The sequence below is a fragment of the Chinchilla lanigera genome, unplaced genomic scaffold (genome assembly GCF_000276665.1).
Source record: "Chinchilla lanigera isolate Chin_1 unplaced genomic scaffold, ChiLan1.0 scaffold00042, whole genome shotgun sequence".
In the NCBI taxonomy this organism is placed as follows: domain Eukaryota; kingdom Metazoa; phylum Chordata; class Mammalia; order Rodentia; family Chinchillidae; genus Chinchilla; species Chinchilla lanigera.
In genome coordinates this window covers 5,946,007-5,967,877 of record NW_004955443.1, presented here as the reverse complement: position 1 = coordinate 5,967,877, position 21,871 = coordinate 5,946,007, and positions in this window count along the sequence as shown.

Genomic DNA, 21,871 nt, shown 5'->3' with positions numbered 1-21,871 from the left:
GAAACCATGAGTCAGAGCGGCCCGGGTGATGCCACAGTTACAAAATGACCCCTAGTCCCAGGGGCTTCCCAGTGAAAGTGCATTTCTCCCTTGGAGCTGCTCTGCTACTGAACTGTGAGGAAGCTCGCCTCTGAGCTGTGGTCGAAGGGTCCTGTGGTCCCATCCCATGTCTCTCTTATGTTAAAATTAGTGCTCACAACCTCAGGAACAGGGCACGAAGGCTCGCAGATGCTCTGCTTGGTTTCAGCACAGACATGGCACTCTTCACTTGCCCTCAAAGGTTGTGGCTGAAGGAGATTTCAAACCAGTTACTGGGACCGGACAGGGTGGCGTTCACCAGTAATCCCAGCACTCAGGAGGCCGAGGCAAGAGGATTACTGTGAGTTTGAGGCCATTCTGGGCTACAAAGTGAGTTCAAGGCCAGGTTTTGCATAGTGAAACCCAGTCTCAAACACACACACACACACACACAGAGTCACTGGAGAGACAGAAAATTCAGTCGGCCTATATATACATCCAAGGAAAGGATCACAAAATGACATGGAACAGAAAATATTGTCTTTATCTCAAAAAATCAAGTAGGAGTTTTAAAGTGTTTTTTGGATGGAGTAACAAAATTATTTTTGTACCCTAAGCAACTTTTCATAGTGGACCCTCAAAAAGATGCTTACTGAATGTGTAGGAACCTACTGCATGCTCAGTAATGTTTCTAAATCTCATTCTGAAATAATCCCAAGTACCTCTTCTAGCCAAGGAACTTAGCTATTAATAACCAACTCCCCAAGCCTACATTGCACCCACCAAAAACACAAAGCACCCATAAATTGTCTTCTATCATGGTAAAAGTCAGTGTTGATGAAGGCACTGTCTGTCTTTGCCTTTTCAATCAAAAATATGAATCAACGGAGGCAGTGACTGTGTGGAGGCTCTAGTCTATGCCAGAGTCTTTAATTGCATTGTCTTCTCTTATGACAAGTAATTAGAAATGACTGTTTCCTACCAGTCTGAATTACAAGATGATTATTTCCCTTTAACATTCACTGGCTGCTTGGCACTGCAAGACTGTGGCATTATTCTTTAATACGCCAATTATTGGAGAAAGTGGCCAATGAAGAGCAATTTTCCAGCAGCTGAGGTCAATTTTAGTCACAAGAAATGGGCTGGGTGGGAGGGAGGAGAGGCTCCATGAAGACCCCCATTTAATTGGGTTTTCAGAGAAAGTCTCGGAAATATTGCAATGCCACTGGTTTAAAAGGCTTTCTCTCAAACCAGCTCCCCTTCAAGAATATAACCAAAATGATGAAACTAATGAAAAGCAAGGGAGTGATGAGCAAAAAGGAATACTGTGCTCTGGAAAACAACAACAATATAAAAAAGAGACCAATAATTACCAATTAGATGGAGAGCACTCCCTTCACAAAGCAGGCAGAATTTTAATATTCAGTAAATGAAAAGCAAAGAGGCCTGGAGAAAATCAGCCCAAGGAAGTATTTTGGGTGGTGGATAAACATTATGTCGTCTTCTAGGCACCATCACCCCTAATGACCAGAAAGCATCAATTATTTTTTTTAAATTGTGTGGAGAGTAAAAGATGCAGTTAAATTATGGTTCTGCTCATTCTCTGGCAAAAATCAATCTAAGTTAGAAAAAAATAAAACTACCTAAGGAAAAAGACCATACAATGCAGAGACACTTCTCACAGAAGCAGTTCTTCCCAGTTACAACTAAGAGATTTGCATCTAATAAATGACAGTGTTTTCTGCTTTCCCATGACCTCTCAGAGAAAGAAAGTTAAGTTGATTTGGGTTTTTTTGGTTTTTTTTGTTTTTGTTTTTGTTTTTTCCAGTACTGGGAATTGAACTCAAGACCTTGCACATGCCAGGCAGGCGCTGTGCCACTGAGCTAAATCCCCAGCCCCTGAGAAAGAAAGTTAAGTTAAAAATTCCAACATTTTTGTTTAGCCTGGTAAGATCTGTCCAAGTTCCCAAAGATCACGTGGCTTCATGAATCTGGTAATTTCTTTAATTTTACTTTAAAGAGAGTAGTAAATGAGATAGCAGCAATTTTTTTGACATGAGTTATGCAAATAAGGAAGAATGAAGAGAAATGGGTCCACACAGCAAGTGGTGTATGTCACTGTGTCCACTGCAGGACAGCTGAAGCACCAGAAGGACCTGGACCAGATCATTGGCAAAGCCATGCACTTAGGAAGTAGCAACCAGAGACAGGCAGACATCTCTGGACATTTTGCTGCATGTATCAGTGGTTTGCATATGGCTATTGCAAAACCTGCTCAGGCTCATGTGCTGGAGGATTGGTCCCCAGTATGGCCATGCAAGGAGACAATAGGCCCCTTAAAATGTGGGTCCTGGGGGAAGTAATTAGGTGATGGGGCCCTACCCCTCTCCTTGGTGGATTAATGCTAACTCATAGGAGTTCCAGCTGTTGTGAGACTAGAGTAATTCTCACAAGAATAGATAGTTACAAGGGAGCCTGGAAAGTTCCCCAAGACTCTCTTTCACACACACCGTTAACATGGTTCTCACAAAGCCATGCAGCATGATTTTCTCACCAGAGCAGCAAATGCCAACACCATGCTCTTAAAACACCCAGAATTGTGAATAAACCTCTTTTCTTTACAAAGTTTCTCAGCCTCAGATAATTCGTCATAGCAACACAAAATCCAGCTGGAGCACTCATAAGCATATAATAATGTGTGATAACTCGGACGATGAAATAGTGAAACTGTAAAAAAAAGCAACCAATGAAGGCGAAGATTTTTCTCTTGGATAAGAAATTAACCAGCATCCAAGGAACGACATAGCTATTGTAACAGAGATCTCCAAAGAAGCGACTGTGGAAGAAGGACATTGGCATGTGAAAATCTGCACCACTTCTGATTAACAAAATAATGCTTGTGTTACCCATTACCGTGATAAGGTAGGTGATTAGGCTACCCCTCCGCTAATCTGTCAGTCCCAGGAGAAGAAACTCCCTCACAGCTGTGTAGTTTTTCTTCAACATTGCATTTACTTGGCTTCTAGTGAGTTCTAAACAAAAGAAAATGCCTTTGTCTGTTGTTACTTATCCATTAAAAAAAGAAGAAAGCAGGATGGCTAACTTCAGTCTTCTATAATTATCTCAAGGGCCCATGAATGAGGTAACATTTACCGTAAAGAAGTAAAAATGTGTGGCTTTGCAAAATGTAAAAATATACACAGGAGATTCAAAAGGATGAGTTGCAGCACATATGAAAATGTACACTGATTATTTTTTAAATCATAGTAGATTACATTCTTCAAACAAAAAGTACTTTTTAAAAGGAAGATATTATTCCCTTATAGTTTAACAAAAATCATCTTCCAACTTAATGATATTTTTCAACTACGATGAAAAGTAATTTCTTTCCCTCCCTTCCTTCTTTTTTCCTTTCCTTCTTTCATGAGCATGCCGGCCCACATCTGTGAACTTGCCTTTGCATGTGTGCATGCATGTGCTACTTCAGATTAAATCCTAAGCTTTGCACTGATATACATCCCTGGTCCTTTTTCAATTTTGAGACAGTTTCCTATTACATTGCCCAGGCTGAGCTTGAACTTGCCATTCTCCTGCCTCAGCTTCTCAGAGTGGGATTATAGGAGAGTACCACCATGACTGGCTCAACATAGAAATGATTCTGAAAGAGAATGCTTCAAATTTCTGACTCTTTCTGATGAAGGATGAATGAAGGCATATGAGAACTTCATTTTTTTTACTCTTTCATGTTTTTTCCAGTACATAATTACTCATTGGTAATTCTTTAATGTTCAAAAATAAAGTTAAATTAATAGAAGTTTATTGTGGTAGTAGTGGTATTACTAAAAGAAACTATTTTTTAAAATGCAAGATGTCTTTAACTTCCAGAATTTTGTAATTTAAAAATTATTTCTTTGTAACTTATAGCATACATACAAATGTGTTGACCTACTTAATGTAGATGAATTACCATATACTTAGGAGTAGAGAAAAAATTTATTTTTAAGTTACAGTTCAGCAGAAAAAATATTTAATGTGATGTAAGTTTTACCTTAAATGGTTTAATTAAAACCAGATGATTTTTTCATCTGAAAAAAAATTTCTAAATCCATGAAAGGCTCAACAGCACTGATTACAATGTTGTCTAGAGTTCCAGAGTCGCTTTTTCTTATCACTACCAGTCTTACCCTTACACATGTTAAACAAGATAAAGAAGTTTTGCTGCTATTGCTGCTGCTGGTTTTTTTGGTTTTTGTTTGTTTGTTTGTTTGTTTTTGCCACATAAAAGACAAGGAGTGGAACAAGTTAATTCTAAGAGGGGAAATCTACTCAGGAAAGAAAAAGAGACCCCTAAGGTCCAGGGAATAGTTAGAAACAACAAAGAGGAGTGTGCTAAAAGAATGTCTATTATAGATGTGAGGAGTAAAATACATATAACTAAACAGCAAGAATCAACAAAGGGGATTATATCAAATTAAAAGGTTTCTGTCCAACAAAGGGAACAATTAACAAACTGAAGACACAGCCCACAGAATGGGAGAACATCTCTGCCAGCTACTCTTCTGACAAAATATTAATATCCAGAATATATAAAAAATTCAAAAAATTTAATACCAAACAAAAATAATCCAATCAATAAGTGGGCAAATGAATTAAACAGACACTTCTCTAAAAGAATACAAATGGCCACTAAGTCTGTGAAAAAATATTCAACATGCTCAGCCACTAGGGAATTGCAAATCAAAACTACGTTGAGATTCCTCTCATTCTAGCCAGAGTGGCTAGCATCAAGAATACAAAAAAAACAATAAATGCTGGTGAGGATGTGGAGGGAAAGGGACTTCCACACTCCTGGTGGGAATGTACATTAGAACCAACAAAGAAATCAGTACGGAGGTTCCTCAGAAAACTAAAGATAGAGATACGATTTGGTCCAGCTATAACACTCCTCAGTATTCCTCAAAAAATTGAAATCAGTATATTATAAAGATTCCTGAATATCATGTTTATTGCAAAGCAATTTATAATATCCAAGCTATGAAAACAACTCTGGTTCCCATAAACAGGCGAATGAAATATATATATACTTTTTCCATAAAGAAGAACAAAATATTATTTGGAGGAAGATGGATGGAACTAAAGATCATCATGTTGGCTGAAATAAGTCGGTATGGTGTGTTTTCCCTCACAGGAGGAATCTTGAAAAAATTTAAGCTTAAAAAAGAAAGACAACATGAAAGTAAAAGATTACTATAGAAGAGGAAAGGGATGGAGGGGAAGAAAAGACCAAAGAAAATAATGGGGTAGAAAGGGATCCAAGTATGTTACATGCATGTACAAATATGCCAAAAGAAAACCCCAGTATACTGCACAACTAACATGCATTACCAGTAATTCTAAAAACTGAACAATATTTCAAAACAAGGGTGAAGGGAGCAGGCAAATCCCAGATGTCCTCCTTCCAAGTGGTGAAAGTAGTATGTAGTTCTGTAGAACATGGATTCAAACACTTTCACAATGTTGCCAGAAGGTGGGGCAGTTGTCTTAGTGTGGCTTGGTTACTGTCCCCGGTGACCTTTGAGTGGTAGAGCAATTTAAAAAGAGTGAAGCAATCTATTTGCATTATAGGATTCTGTAAGGATTTTGTAACTTGAGGAGTCCTTGTAACTGATTCTTTAATAGCTTCAACCATTTTGGGTAGAACTGGAAAATCCCTATTAATCATCTCAAATAGAAAAGATGACAGAAGAAACGCAGATATGCCCTAAAATCAGAAAGACTCTTTAAGCCACATAACAATTGTATCAGAGGGGGGAAAAATGGACAGTAATTAAAGTCCCTTTAGATAATGTTTCTGCATCAAAAATCTTCAAGTCCTGTGTAGTTATTTATTCATCTGGTCTTATATATCCAAGTATATGCAGCTTCTAGTGCAACCCAAAACTTTATAGACCACAGGCCTTAAAATTTGTCCTCACTGACTGATACTCAACAATATTGATGCCACTGTATTAGACTGAGTGGTTTATTTAAAACTACAGTGCAGAGTGCAGTACTTTGCTTGAAAACAATAAAATAATAATGATAATCATTTTTCCTCTCTCCTTCTTTTAGGCTTTGACCAGGAGACAATAACTACAAGAAACTACTAATTTACAAAATGTGCAGATGACCCAGTTTATTTATAACCATAGGAGTTTTAATTTATTAAGCAACAATTTAATATAAGCAGTGCCTAGTAATTCTAGTTTGCTGTGTCTTTTATGGGAGAATAATGTATTACTTAATAGGGAAGATAAATCTATTATTGGAAAATTTTAATAATGAACAAAATTATGTCTGGATATTTTCATGGGAAGTAATTAGTTGCAAAGCTGTCCTTCCCTGAAGTGTGGCAGTATTGGTGGCAATTGCTATTTAGTGGTGAATTCTCTACTAAACAACATACCCATGTCTTGCTTCAATACAGTAGGAGGACCAAGAATGTAAGGACCATGTGGGAGGTCCAGGGCCTGGAAGAGAGCCGATCAAAATAGGCTTCAAACATCCATTAGCTCCAATGCCTACCAGCTTCTGGCTACCAGCAGGGATCCAGAAACAAAGAGAAGTTTTCACCTGGAGGATTCTGCTCCATAGCCCCAAAGAACCTGAGAGACTGTAGAAAGTCCAAGTGCCCCAGAAAACCTCATTTTGGTTTGCTGTCTACAACTTGTTCCTCCATGGAAAAGATTCCTTAACACCAAGGTATAGGCCATTAGTAAAATGCAAATGTTAAACCAATGGGGAACATATTTCTTCATGTGACTCTGTAAGCACTAATCGTAATTAAGCTACAGATAATCATTGGGATCTAACATGGCTTTGCCAAAACCCTGCAAATGACCAAAGCCCAATCCAAACCAGCTTAAGCAAAAAGCGAACACACTGGCTCTAAGAGCACTGGGGTAGCTCATGGGACTCAGGGGACTTTAGGAATAATGTCACATTGTCCATAATGAGCAACTCACTACCATAAAAGTTCTGTCAACCCATTTCCTGGTTGTTTCTCTCTGCATGTTGGTATAATAGTGTATTGTGAAGGTGAACTTTCTCTATGGAGCCAAGGAAGATTAAGACAGGTGATATATTGCCCTACCTTACCAACACCAACAAAAGAGATTTCTTCTTCCATCTTGCTTCTGTATGTCTGTGTCAGCATTCCATCACTATAACAGAATAGCGGAGACAATCAACTTAAAAGAGAAAAGGTTTATTTGGACTCCCAGTTTTGGAGGTTCCTGCCCATGTTGAGTTGACCTCATGGTTTGGGGCAGCACATCATGGTACAAGCTCATGGCAGGAGCTTACTTTATGGCCAGGAAACGAAAGACAGAGACAAGGGAGCAGAAGTCCTACAATCCCCTTTGGGGCTGTGCCACTAATTCCTAAGGCCTCCTGCTCGCCCCACCTCTCACAGGGTCCAATGCTTTCTAATAGCACCATGTTGGGTGTTGTAGTCAGGGTTTGTAAGGGAATAGATTTAATGCAAGACATACAATTTATAGGATTATTTTATAATATTCACTCAAAAAGTCAAATGCAAAAGCATTCAAGAGATCTGTCCATACACTAGAGACCCAAAGAATCCAGCTGAGAGCCTTGGCCCCACAGCAATGTCCTGCACAAGTCCAGCTGAAGACCTAGAGCCCAAGGCAATGTCCTCCAGCTGATGATCTAGAGCAAAGACAATGTCTCATGCAAGTCTGTATTAAGGATCTGCACTGGGAAGGCCCAAAGGTCAGTGGTGGAAACTAGAAAGTCTTCCCTAGCAGGATGAAGGATCTGTGCCACCAGGCTGAGATATCTGCACTGGAGCCAGGAAGCGACACTCAAGATAAGGACTAGAGCTCCCCCAAAAAGAACTGCAGCCATCCTCAATGACAGCAAGGACCCAAGCTCCATTGAGTTTCTATCAGGAAAACCAGCGCGACAAGCTTCTCCAGGAGAATCAACAGCACACCATCTTCCCCTTCAGTTCTCCTTTTACGCTGTTGGCAACAACCCTCAGGTGGGCCTTCCTCACCAGAACCATGCTGATTGAGCTCAGCTAGACGTTACAAGTTGGCCACTAGTTAATCCACACACTGGGGATCAAGCCTTCAACACAGAGACCTTTAGGGACCATTCAAGATCTCAGCTCTGTTAATCCCAATAGGTCACATATGTACCCCATAGACCAATGAATGTTGGAGGTGGTGTTCTGATTGGTTCAGATTGGGAAACTGACAGGTGACTGTCTCTGTGACAAGAAAGGGGGACGCCATGGCTGAAAGCCCTTAATAGAGTTCCAGGAAGTAGAAGAATTGTCACAACAAGAAGAGGAAATTTATTATAAGACTTAAGAGGACAAAAACTGTTAGTCCTCACAGAGGGGAAAAAAGTCTGGAATGTATGGCAAGCCAGAGTACTGGGGATTAAAAAAAGTTAGTAATGAGCACACTGACCAATGCTCAGAGTTTTACATTATCCTACATGTACATGACTTCTGGAAGCACAGACTATCTAAAATATCACACACACACACACACACACACTTCCTTTTTACCTGAATGAAAACAACTATTCTACTGGTACTGTGAATCAAAGGCTGTCATTTTTTGGTCAGTTCCATATGGCCATGTTTATTGCTGCACTATTCATAATAACTAACAGAGTTCAGCCTAGGTGCCATCATAGATGAATAAAGACAATGTGCTGTCTATATACACGGTGGAGTACTATTATTCAGCTGCAAAGAGGAATGAAATCCTGTAATTTGCAACAAAATGAAAGGAACTGGAGGACACTGTGCTAAGTGAAATAAGTCAGATACTGAAAGATGCATACTGCATATCCTCTCTCATACGTAGAGGTTAAAAAATCAACCTGGAAGTAAAATAGTGATTACTAGTGACTGAAAAGGGTATCGTGGCAGAGTGGGGAAAAGGCGATTGAACTTAATTGATACACACTGAATGGATGTAAGAAAATCTCACTGTGAACCCCATTAATATGTGAAATTAATATATTCCCAAGGAACAACAGGAAACCCTGGCAATCCTCCCTTCTCAACCTTCCATGGCTGGCCTGGAAGCCCCCTCCTAAACACCACAAACCATCACACACACCAGAAACTGGGCATTATCCTAAACTCTCCTTCGCCAACCCATGGCTCTCCTCTACTTTCAGGCTCAGGAATCCCACCTCTTAACATCCTTTTGTCTACTTCCGTCTCAGATTCTCCAGTGTTCTGTGGCTTAAACAAAAGGGGTTAACATTTCCCTCTCTTGTAATAGTCTAGAACTAAGATTTTAGGCTGGTGGAGCATACCTGCTATTTTCAATAGTAATCGCCTTCTATTCAAAGTGACTACTTGATCTTTGCATGTGTCCCAGCCATAGAAAAGAATGATGGGGTGAGGAGAAACTTACTCATTCTTTTCAATGGACAACTCAAAACTGGTAAAATACCATTGGCGAGTATACACACTTTATCACACTGAGGCTCAAGGAACATGGGAAATGTAGTCTCTGGCTAGATAACTATGTGCAGAGCTAAAGCTTCAGCTATGGATTAGTATAGGGGAAAAGAATGAACACTGGTAAGTTATCAGTATTCACTACCATACAGCATTATTCCTTGTGCCAGTTATTCCTGATGTGCCCGTTATTCCTGACTGACTAGACTAAGAGACTCCAAGAGAAGTGACTGGATTGGGATGACATGAACATCATCAATGGGCTAGCCCACTGACAAGTTCCTAACTCAATGGGCTTTTAGGAGGTGAAGCCTCATTGGAAAAAGTGAGTCATGAGGGTGTGATCTTAGGGACTATATCCAGTCTCCAGCCCCTTCCTGCTCTTCCCTTCCTCTCTGCTTCACAGATGCTATGAGAGTTTTCTCTGCCACACCATTCCACCATGATGTTAATGCCTTGCAATCAGCTGGCTAGTATTAAAACCTCTGAAACTGTGACCCAAAATAAACTTTACTTTCTTTAAGTTATAGGTTCCTAGTATTTTGTCCCAACAACAAGGAAACTGGTGAATACATTTCCCCCAAGGTTTGCAGAGTTAGAAGGCCAAAGAAAAATTGATCAATGTCTCAAGGATTTATGTCATCCTTTTTGTCTCTCTTTGGAAGTAATACCAGCTGAGTACAGGGAAGTCATTTATTGCAGGAATAGGAGCAGGAACTCTAAGATAGGGGAAAGGGCCAGAAACAGGGCCAACCCTTGGTCAATAAGCAATGATATAGCTACACAAGTTGTTAAAATACTGAAATATACTTCATCATTTGGTAAAAAAAAAAAAAAAAAAAAAAGTCACTGCTAAGTTCTCCTGGATCTTTCCTGCTTCCCTGTCCACCATAGCTCTTCTTTTGAGATCCTTGGATTTCCTTCATGACCCTGTAGCTGTAAGAGTCATACCTGGCACACAGAGGGCTCTAGAGATCAGACATTTTCTGAAGGATATTCCACTGTGTTGTAGTCAGGTTTTACAAGGAAAACAATTTAATATAAGACATACAATTTATAGGATTATTTTATAGTAGTCACCCAAAGAGTCAAGTAGAAAGGAATGCAACAAATCTGTCTATACACTAAAGACCAAAAGAATCCATCTGAGGGCCTGGATCCCATAGCAATGTCCTGTATGAATCCAGCTGAAGACCTAGAGCCCATGACAATGCGTACCATGAGTCCAGCTAGAGGCCAAGATTCCATGACAATGTCTCATGCAAGTCTGTTTCACGGATCTGTGCTGTGAAGGCCCAAAGGTCAGTGGTGAAAGCTAGAAAGTCTCTGCTAGCAGGATGAAGGATCTGTGCCAGCAGGCTGAGAGATCTGCACTAGAGCCACAAAGCACCATGATCTTCTCCAGGAGACTGAGCATTACACCATCTTCCCCTCCAGAGCCAGGAAGCAATGCCCAAAGTAGGGACCAGAGCTCCCCCAAAGTGAACCGTAGCCATTCTCAATGACAGGGTCCTGAGCTCCTTCAATGATGAGAATAGTCAAGATCATATCAGGAAAGCCAGCATGACAAGCTCCTCCAGGAGAACCAACACCCCTTTCTTCCTGTCCAGTTCTCCTTTTTATGTTGTTGGCAATAATTCTCAAGTGGGCCTTCTGCACCCAGCACCACGCTGAGTCAGTTCAGCTGGGTGTTACAAGCTGACCACCAGTTGTCAGTCCACCACACACTGATTGGCCAATACTGACTCTTTACAGTTTGACTATCACCTCTGGTCAGAAATGTAGCATCCTACGCCTTGCTGTAGCTGCCAAATCTACACCAAAATAAAGACGGAAGTGTGAGGGACAGAAGTTACTGAACCTTATCTTTATTTTCCATTTGAAATTTTGCTATATAAACTGAAATTATAAAGTTGAGCCAGATTTCCGTGACCCATAATATTAATGACCGTGACTCCTGTGGGTAATACTTATTTTGACAGAAGATAGAATTCTTAAGTAAGAGCTCATGAGCAAGGGAAGCTCAACAGTATGTCTAAAATAATGCAAATAGGCCTTTAACAAATAAAAATGTGAGAAAGCTAAAATTAATCTATCACCCTCCCAAGGGCATCATCACACCACTGAATCTTTGTTTCACCTGGGTTAGAAAGATGTGATGGAAGTATAAAGAACACCAGATTTAGGGTCAGAAGTCCCAGGTACCTACACTGTGTAGTGGAAGGATGGATTTGTAGCCTGGTTCCCCAATTACAATCTGTACAATTACTCTCTACATCTGTAAAATAGATAATAATATTTACCACAAAGTACTGTGTGACTTGAATAAACTAGGGTAAAAAAGGTGCCTGACGTTCAGTAGGCATTCAGTGAATGTCAGCCCACATTTCTTTTGTTTTTATTTTGCTCTCTTCCTCTATCTACTTTTGCCCTCCCCACCCCACCTGACCAGCAGCACCCAGACATATATACACCACACATACATGTACCAACATACTTGTACAGGAGTGCAAGTATGGATTAACTTGGACCATAATCAGGTCACTTAATATGGTGTGCATGTTTGTTTGTTTGCTTTAAAGTCAGAGCCTTTCCACAGAACTACATTCCCAGTTCTTTATTTATTTAATTATTTAAGGTTTGTTTTTTTTTTTTTTTTTCAGTTTTGAAACAAGATCTCCCTAAGTTGCTAAGTTGCCCCAGGCGGCCTTGAATTTGTAGTCCTCCAATTAGGTCACTTAATATGTTTAAATCTCAGATTTTTAACATGAAAATTAAGGATAATGCAAGCTTTCCTATCCCTCACACTTCTGAGTAGTAAGTTATAAATGCAAAGCAGTATATATATGTAAAGGACTGCTAAGCAATAGCCAAGAGGAGCAAAAAGAGACGATAAGATATACATATTTTCCATGCATATCTCCTTAGTTTTTGCAGCATAGCTTGCAGAGCTATCTACAGGAAACATTTTTGTTTACCTCTGGTTAAAGCAAGGATTCGTAATATTGTATGTGCCAATAACTGCATCAAATGATCTCATCTTTCAGAATATGCCTGGCCTTGCAGAATATGACATCATAGACATTCAACAAGTATCTACGGAGTAGAAGAATGGATTCATGATGAATCCACAGATTTTCTAAGGCAAATGTAGTATAAAGTGGAATGTACTTAAGGTATATGTGAGCTTATTTCACACCAAATGCAGATTAATGTTTGAAGAAAGAAAAATGAACCGACTCATGAATTATGCTAGTTTACACTTCTGCCACAGCTAGTAATTGCTTTAAGAAGAGCCTTCTGCTTTAGTCGTTGTCAGCTAATAGATGAAAATATATGCTTTTCTTAAGGTATATTTGAATTTCTAAAGTCTTGCATTTCACACCAAGAACCATATTTCAGTCAACATTTTTACTTACTAGAAGTAATCAACGAATAAACTTTCTTTTTTAAAAAAAGAATTACCTTTGAGAAGTAGAAGTCTATACATTATTCATGAATTGGAAAATGACTTTCCATCTTCAGAATTGCTTGTAAAGAACACCTGGCCCAGAGATGCACAATACCCCTCCTCCTTACAGACCCATCAACAAGTGTTTGTCTAGTGTCTTCTGGGCTCTGTGATAGAAATGATCCGAATGGCAAAAAGAAGCCATTAGAGAAAGGGGAAGAATTTAAGAAAGAGAAATTCTAAGGTAATAAAAACAAAAAAAAAACAAGATCCTCCAAATTAGACCTGGTTTGGAGGAAGGTAAAATTTTGAAGGTGAAAAAAATAGGGGCATGTAGCTATGGCCTCACCTTAAACATATGAAGGGCCATATTAAGGTATTTTCCCACACAAAAACAGGTTTTTAAATCCCTGACCCACACAGAATTTTTTATTAACATATATTAACTGCACATATTAGTGGGGTTCAGAGTGATATTTTCTTGCATCCATTCAGTATGTATTAATTAAATTCAATCACCTTTTTTCCACTCTCCCACCATACACCTTTCAATCACTAGTAATCAATATTCTACTTCCAAGCTGACTTTTTTAATGTCTACATATGAGAAAGGACATGTAGTATATATCTTTCAGTATCTAACTTATTTCACTTGCCACAGTGTCCTCCAGTTTCTTTCATTTTGCTGCAAAGTACAAGATTTCATTCTTCTTTACAGCTGAATAATAGTACTCCATGGTGTATGTAGTTATTATGAATAATGCAGCAATAAACATGGCCATACGTGTATCTTTCTGGTAGTTATTTAGACTTTCTCCTATAACAATAAGGGAACCATCAAAGATGTTCAGTGGCCTGTCTGTGGAATGGAGAAATTGATCAGATCTGTATTTTGAGAAGATAATGCTGGCGACGTGTGTGGAATGAATTGGGAAGATAAACCTGGAAATGAGCTGATCATGGTAGCCATAAGGAGACCCCAGCTAATAAATACAAGGGGCTGATTTCAGTCCGTTGCAGTGAGGATGCTGATTAAAGAAGGAGTCCAGAAAATGTGATGGGGAAGGAATTGATTGGTATCTGAGGACAGACAGAGAAGAGCACTTAAGTGTCAGAAGTGACAATAAGACTTAAATGAGCCTTAAATGAATTTAAATGATAGATTAATCTCAGGGTGAAGTGAGACAGTTTTCCATTTAATCCTTGCTTCTCAGGGCCCTAGAACTGCAAGGTTAGTTAACTCCTAGTTGCTGTGCATGAAACCCTGATGCAGTTTCCCCCTGCTTAAAAGATGGTATTGTTTGGAATTTTCCTTCTCCTCCATTCCTCAGTTTCAGGACGCTCCTCCTCGACTTCCCTTCCTGGACCCTCCCTGCTCACTTGGGACAATGACTAGGGATTGGCTCCTCCAAATGAGAGAGCAAATAATCCTTCGCCTTGCCCTAAAGCTTTACATTTTATCAATCTAGAGATGAAATGAAAGTTCATTGGTAGGATGAAACTTCTATCAATTTTGGCCAAAAAGTAACACAGCTTACATAAACAGAGTTCATGCTTTAGGACCTCACAATTTACAATTACTACATTCTTACTCCCTTAAAAAGGCCCAGAGTATAACACTGTATCCACATAGTGAAGTCTATGTTCCACTGGTTAAGGTAATACAAAGAAAAACATGTGTGTGTTTTGGGTGTGGCTTTATTTTTCTTTTTGAAGATTGCAACTTTTGTAGTGTTTTTCTGTATAGAATAAGTCATATTATTTTTATTTATGGTAGTGATAGGCAGTTTCCTTTTAAAATAAATTTAGATAAGTAAAGAAAACTAGGTCAATGGAAAGAAAAATAAACGACACAGGAGATTTTGCAGTGTTCTAAAAATGATAAAAGTGTCACAAAAACAAATGAAGTGGGAACACTCTGCGATTGAGAACACAGGATTAAAAATCAGAAGATTCACATCCTAGCTTGGCTATAAGTATGAATGGTCTTAGGCAAATTGTACAGTGTAGTTGTGTTGAATCTCATCTGTGAAATGGGGATGGCAACATCCATCTTGTAGCGATGTTAATCAAAGAAGACAGAGTATGTGATGGCACCTTGAAACCTGCCAAGTGCATTAGGAATGTTGGCTCTCATTGTGACAGGTGCCAGGATGTTCAGGCGCTGATTTCCAATTGCTTTTACAAAGACAAAACAGTAGCACAGGGAGTCACCACCCCTGCACGGTATACTGGCCCCTAAAATGTATCTGTTGCTTCCTGATGATGTTATCAATCTTTAGGGGGAAGGAACTTATTGATTTGTTTCCCTTAGAAGTGCTTCTGTGAATTGATCTGGCTGTTTAAATGCTGCAGGCTTGCTAATGCCTCTGCCTTCCCCAGCTGTGGTTGGAAATGATCCTGCTGCAGGGAAAAGGCCGGATCATTCTGACATTCTTCACTCTGATCTGGCTCCTCCAGGTCTGAACAGCCACTGAGCTGATGCTTAACTCCTGCAGGGTTGTGTTACTCAAAACAACATCAGTAATCTCAGAATGTAGTTCTGTCCAGAGCAGAAATTGGGACTAGAGGCAATTGGTATGCTCATGTTTCTTTTCCTTGTTTAAAATATCCAAAAAGAAAAGAGCAAAACATATCATATTGTCCCCAAATAATTAAGCCATTTCCATATTTTTCCATTCTAGACATAGGTTTAGGGAAGCTGCAGAACTACTGGATAAAATGCATGGCATTTTGGACCTGTGTTTCTGGTGCTTACTCTCTGAGCACCTTCAAGCAAGTCATTCATTCCCCTCTCATCAGAGTTTCTACATCTGGAAAATGGGATAATAACACCTACACACTGTAATAACATGCACTATTATGGAACTGCGCAATATAGCAGGGTCTGGACTCATAAATGATCTTGGTGAAGTACAATCCATTTATTACCTAGCACATACGTCCCAGACCCTCAGACTGAAAAACATTGGCTTCTCTGATCAGCCTACTGCAACACTTACCAAAATGGGCTGGCAACGGTGCTGGGGAAGAGGTACCTCTGCTCCTAGGAGAAATTCTTGGCCCACAAAGAGGAAGGACTTGATGATGTAATCTCTGTCATCTGGGGCCAACCTCCTCCTAAACTCAATCTCATTTGGCTGCTCTGGTTGTCCTCCTGTTAATTAAGCACTCAAGAAATCTACTTGAAAAAGGAGTGGAAAAGGAGAGGAGAAAGTTTTCTGAGCCGTGGTATAGCATTTAAAGTTAACCCATGGGAGCTCATCGATTCCCAGAGCACTGCAGAGGTGCTTCTGTTTCCCCCATCTCCTTCAACCAAGTAGACACCTGACACTCAGTAAGTACTAGCTGGTGCTAGGATGTGATTTAGGACCTGCACAAGACAACAAAAGGCTCTTGCATGTGTGATCACTTATGGGACTGCACCATTCCTGCCTTTGGGCACACTCTAGAGCCGTATGTGCTTGTGAGGAAGCTTGTATTCTCTAATATATGATTGTACCCAAGATCGTGCCCAGATACTGCAGACAGAGTGGTCTCCTGGGTGAGGCTGAACTGAGTTCAAGTATAATTCCAGCCTTCCTGCTTCCAAACTATGGGAACTTGAGTGAACTGCTTCATCTCTTTTGATCTTTATTTCCTTATCTCTCAGATGAGGTGGTCATAGTGATCACTTCATAAGGTTGTTTCCAAGTTAAATGAGTTTGTAGCATAAAATGCCTCCCTCTCCCCCAGCCAGTATACTTCAGTTGCCTGGGTGACAGTTCCTGTTGCAGTTCTGGTTGCTTCTGCTTCTTAGAAACAGCTAGTCACTGTGATGCATATCATAAGAACCAATCAAACACAGCCAAGAACTCTATCTCTGTACCTTCTCTTTGCAACTCCATAAAAACCTCCCTCCCTGGGCCTTCCAGGCTTGACATTTTTATAAGGATTGATTCCTTGTCAGTACCCATTTGACATTAAACAAATCTGTCTCTAAATCCTGGGTGTCTTTTTGGTGTTTCTTCTTGCCATTGCAAGATGATGCCTGTAAAGCACTTAGCATCTACATCAGAACATGACACACCCCAAAGAGAAGTTACTGACTGGTTAGTACTAGGTTTTCTCATGAAGGTAAGGCATGTTTCTAGACCTCTAGACCTGTGCACAGGGGTTATCCACTGGACACATACTCCCCTTAGTCCACTTCTTCAGAGGGTTGTTTTACATTCCGTTTTAAAGTTTTTGGACAAGTAGAGATGATACTGACATGAGTTTGCAAGAGGACACAGGCTACATTTTGAGCAGTTGAAGATATCTGTGTCTTGATAACCTAGGAGTCTTCTACTCAGAAAGTTTCTAGGTAGTGGGAAAAAAATCACACAAGGTACTATCTTATAGTTACTTTTTTAAGTGGAACCATCCTTCAGTACTGTGAGCACTAGGATCAGTTAGGACTTGTTTTCACATCACTTTAAAGAAAAATCTGTTGTTGGAGATCCCAGTAATCACAATTGTGCCATCATGGATAATGCCCAAGTGCATCAACATTACCCAGGGGAATAAAAACCTTAAGCAAATATTTTACTAATGGTGTTGTGAAATGATTGTAGACTTTGATGACAACCGACCTGAATTATCTAACTCATCTGCCACTTACTGGCTCTTTTTAAAAATCATCTAGATTCCTCCATGTTTGCATATGCAACAGGCTGGAACGTCATCTTCACACCCCAGTCTATCTGGGGACTCCCGCTCAACATTCAACTCTAATGTCAACTCTTTCATGATGTCTCAGACATTTAAGATAATGGTTCACTTGTCTAGCACAGACCAAACAATTACCAGTGGAATAACTCTATGGGTTTTTCTATAGAATCACTATAGAGTGACAGAGCAGCCCTAATCCAAACTGTGGTTCATCAGCCCAGGCACCTTTTATTTTGTTGCTCAGCCATCCCTCCCAGTACTGCCTTTGCTTGTGCAGCTGATGATGGTTCATAACCTCCATGTCTGAATTCTAGCCCACTGCAGAAAGGAAAAGTAGTTTAGGACAAGCAGCTTTTTTTTCTAGTGCATGATCTGGAAGTGGTATATGTTATTTCCACTCACACCCCAGTGGCTAGAACTTAGGCACAAGGCCACATCTAGGTTTAAGGGAAACTAGGAAACGTGGTCTCTATCTGAATGGCCATGAACCAGAGGGGCACAAAATGAAGGGGACTAACTGAGAAGAAAGTATTTCTGAGGGGACAGTTAGCATCCTGAGGGGGAAGTCTGCTATAATATTCCTTACCATTCCAGGCACCAAATACTATGCAGCCATTAAAAATAGGCTGATCTATGGATCTAATAGGAAATTATTTGGAGGATATAAGTTAAATAATAAAAACCTGTGAGCCCAGCTACTCAGGAGCCTGAGGCAGGAAGATAAAACACTTGAGGACAGCTTGGGTAAATTAGTGAGACCTTGTCTCAAAATTTAATAACTAAAAGGGGTTTGGAGATGTAGCTCAGAGATAAATCACCCCCGAGTTCAATCCCTAGTGTTGCAAAATAAAAAAAAGTTATAAATAAAAGTATAGAAAATACGTACAAGGCAATGACATTTGTGCTTCCATACGAGTATTAGTCCATTTTCTGTTGCTGTAACTGAATACCATGGACTGGTAATATATAAAGAACATAAGTGTATTTGGTCTATGATTCTGAAAACTAAGAAGTCCAAGGCAGACAAGTTGCATGTGGGGAAGTCCTTCTTATTGGGGAGGACTCTAGAGAATCCTGAGGTGCTACAGGGCCCCACATCCTGAGACACAGCAATCTATCACTGATTCTTCCTCCTCTTCCTGTGAGATTAGTCCTATTGGATTAGGTCTCATTTAGTCTAAACTACCTCCCTAAGGTCCCACCTCCAAATACCATCAAGTTTCTACCCTCTTCATACCTCATCATGCAGACTATATTTCAATATGAGTTTCAGTGGGGACATTCAAACTATAGGTATGTATATATACCTATGGCACTATATCCCAGGGAATAAAAACCTTAAACAAATACAGTACATTACCAACAGTGTTGCAGAATAATTATGGACTTAATGACAACAGACTTAAATTATCTAATCTACCTGACTCTTATTGGCTCTTTTTAAAAATAATTTAAATTTCTCTAACTTTACATATCATATATACATACAGAGAAAGAAAGAGAGAGAAAGTTTCACAGGGATAAAAATACTACTAATACTTGTTACTTTGGAGACACAGAAGTGGAAAAGAGATATATTTTTTACTAAATAAAGTTTTCAATCATTTGCATTTTTATTGTTACCCATGCAATTTTTTAAAATATTAAAATCACTGTATTACACAGACACGTTTTTATTGCTTATTGCAGGCTAGTTTTCTACAAGTAGATGTAAATGGCATGGAGACTGTCTTATCCAATTCTAGGGCTAACAGTGGACAGTCCCTCCAAAGGCCAAGTGACTAGATGGGTCTCTCTCCTCCTAAGTAAAAGCCTTCTGAACCCCACAACTGTCTGAAAGCCAGAAAATCACCTCCTCAAAGTGCCACTTGTATCCTAGGTAGCCGTCCAGGCCAGTATCCTCTGTACTTCTCAAAGACCTTAATATGAGACATAAAACCAACCACATTTTAAGGTGGCCTACCTTGATTTTTGCCTGCTGAAAATTTGGTCTTTTGAGAATTTTCTAAAAAATGACCTGCTTGTGTAGAAGAAAGTCCCAGCATAAACAGATAAATGACCTCAAACATTTTCAAATATCCTTTAAGTTTGACTTCTTTTCCTTAAGGCAAGGATGATCCCAGAGAGGAACTGCCCTATCTGATTGTTCCAACATGTGGTTGTATGGGCTGTTAAGATGTCTGAATATTTTAATAGCTCTCCCAGGTTTCAGTAGCAAGGTTGAAAAAAAATTACTGCAGTGTCAATCAAAGGCTTAAGAATTTTTTTGTCTATTTTGTATTAAATCAACATTGGAAAACGTACAAGCTCTCTAGCCGCCAAAGTGAAAACTGGTTAAGAAAACAGTAAATTTTTTGCTCTCTTTTCTCTCTGATAATTTATGTTGCCTTGTTTTAAGACTAAGACAGAAGATGTACATGAATTATATGTATAGGAAATCAAAGACATTACGGAGAAAGACAAAGAAATGATGAGTTTCTCATATTTGTTTTTTAAAGCAGTTGAGATGTATTGACATAGTAGAAAATCTACCATTTTAAGTGTGCGATTCAGAGGGCTCTGGTATATTGACAACACTGTATAACCATTTCATCTTGTAGCTCCAGAAAATTTTCATCCACCCCCTCTGCCCTTGCTACATTTGCCTGTGGCATAAGCAGGAAGGCTAAGAGCAGTGCTGAGTTTTAGGCTGTAGCAGTGACCCCTCCTGATGGGACTTTGGGTCAAAGGGGGCGGGGTTTGGACCTCAGCTCAGGCACTTACAGCTTTGGAATCCTAACTCAGTTGCTCAGCTTATCTATCACTTAGATTTTTTTTCATCCATTAAATGAAACAATAACATTTACCCCCAGGAATCTTCAAAGACTATAATAGACAACAAACGTAAAACAGCTAGCAGAGTACCTAACACATAGTAAGTACTCCAAAAAGCACAATATCTTATGTCTCAAACAAATCGGGTTTATGTTCCGCTTTTGCCCAAGGTGGCCCTGCCACTGTGGCTTTAAAGAAATTAAGTTTTACGCCCAGGCTCTTCCTGTTCTAGAAATCACCACTTAAATCATCTGAGAAGTCATCTAGCAAACCGTCATCCACTAGGTTCCCTAATAAAATTATGTCCAGGTAAGAGGCCTTTATTTCCCCTTGATGTCTGACTTTCCCCAGAGGGAGGTCTTTGACATCAAACACATGGCCAAAGTAACATCCTTGTTCAATCACTTGGCCTTGGGATATTGTAACAAACCAAATAGCTTCAGGTTCAGACAAAAGAAAATTTAAGCAACAGCTAGGTAAATGCAGAATTCCTCTCCTCTGAGGGGTGTGTGTGTGTGTGTGTGTGTGTGTGTGTGTGTGGCATATGTGTTAAGAAATTGAGCTTGAGTTGGATCCTTGCTTCCGTGTTGTTAATGGCACGACCTTAGGCAAGACCTCACAGCTTTGGGGTTCAGTGAAAGGAGGAAGAAGGAAAGCACCACCGCTTCACGGAGGGCTGCTCTCTGTCCCGCTTCATCCCAGTGCCAAGCTCATGTGAACCCCTTACAAACACTGAGGGAATATGAAGGCCCAGGAAAACCTTTATATCTCCTTGCACATCCAATTGTCATCTCCTCCTAGGTGGTGCTATTTAAAATCCCAGAGTTCTTTTTGTTCAGCGTTGAGGGTTTGTTTCATTCTATTTTGTCCTTTGAAAGAACATGTCATATGAAGATAATTACATGTTCTGATCCACATGAAAAGTTCTTAAAATCAGAGCTTCTCAGACAGACAGAATACTTTGCTATTATCAACTAGCTGAGAGCTCTTCACTTTGTGTGTGTGTGTGCCTTAGACCTCTTGGCAATCTTGTGATGATCCACACATGCCTTCTCAAAGTAACTTTGTTGTGGTCTAGGGAACTGAATCGAAGAGAGCACTGAACTACATTCCCAGCCCTTATTTTATTTTTGCAACTGTCCTGCTATGTAGCCCAAGCTCGAACATGCAATACTCTTGCCTCCGACTCCTGGAAAGCTGGAGTTATGTGTGCTACCATGCCTGGCTCAAAATAACATTTTAAATGCAAAACACAAAATATGGCTGTGAGGAAGTTGTGGACATGTTGGTCAAAGGATACAAAATTTCAGTTAAGAGGAATAAGGTCAATATATATATGACACTGTGACTGTAGTTGATAACAGTGCACTATATTTTTGAAAACTATTAAGAGAATAGGTTAT